Raw genomic sequence first — 1,047 nt, 5'->3', positions numbered from 1 at the left:
ACAATAAGTATATGATGGTTGGCACTTGACAAGCTTTAAATTAAAACAAATAGATATTGTTAGGAAAACATAAAAATAATACCAAATCACCATTGTTGCAAAATGGAACTTAATCTCAATTAAAACCCAGAGAGATTCAACAATTATATCAATTTCTAAAAATATTTAATCGTAAATTAAAGGGAAAATGTACAAGTACCCTCTGGACTATGACTGATATCCCAGAGACACACCTTAACTAAACTAAGGTCCTATTACCCCCTGAATCCATTTTTTTTGTAATTTTGAGCACCTTTTTTGCTTACGTGGCATTCAAATATCTCCCACGTGCCTCAATCGTGTGGAGTCACGGAGTGTGCTACATAAGACAAAAGGTGTACAAAATTAAAAAAAAAAAAAGTTTAGGGGGTAATAGGACCTTAGTTTAGTTAAGATGTGTTTTTGGGATTTCGGTCATAGTCTAAGGGGGTACTTGTACCTTATTCCTAAATTAAATTATTATTGCATATTAGTTTAACATTATTATGAAAACACATAAGCTACACATTCTAGATCTGACCTCAATATAATTATGTAAGCAACATGGGGTATGACTAGGAGTGGCAAACGAGCGAGTCGAGTCGAATATAAGTCGATTAAAAAATGAGTTAAATAAAAATGGATAATTTATCCGACTCGACTCACATTTTAAATGGATAAAAATGAGTTATCCAATGGATAATATGGGTACTCATAGTTACCCATATTATAATTGAAATCTTGTTAAAAGCTTTGAAACAAAAAAAAAAATTAAGTTTTTTTTATCACTTCTCTCCACCCCCTACTAGCCCCTGCTACCGCCCTATCCCAAAAAAATGTAAAAACAATTACCACTCCACCCCTACCAGCCCCCCCTACCGCCCTATCCCAAAAAAAAGTAAAAAAATTACCACCCCACCCCCTACCAGCCCCCCCTCCACACCCCATCCCAAAAAAATATTAACAAAATTTTAAAATTTTTCATTAAAATTTTTAAAAATATTCTTTTTAAAAAATTACCACCCCACC

The sequence above is a fragment of the Solanum stenotomum genome, chromosome 8, assembly GCF_019186545.1.
Source record: "Solanum stenotomum isolate F172 chromosome 8, ASM1918654v1, whole genome shotgun sequence".
NCBI classification, from domain to species: Eukaryota; Viridiplantae; Streptophyta; class Magnoliopsida; order Solanales; family Solanaceae; genus Solanum; species Solanum stenotomum.
The sequence above is the reverse complement of the archived record's forward strand: the minus strand, read 5'-3'. Positions refer to the sequence as shown.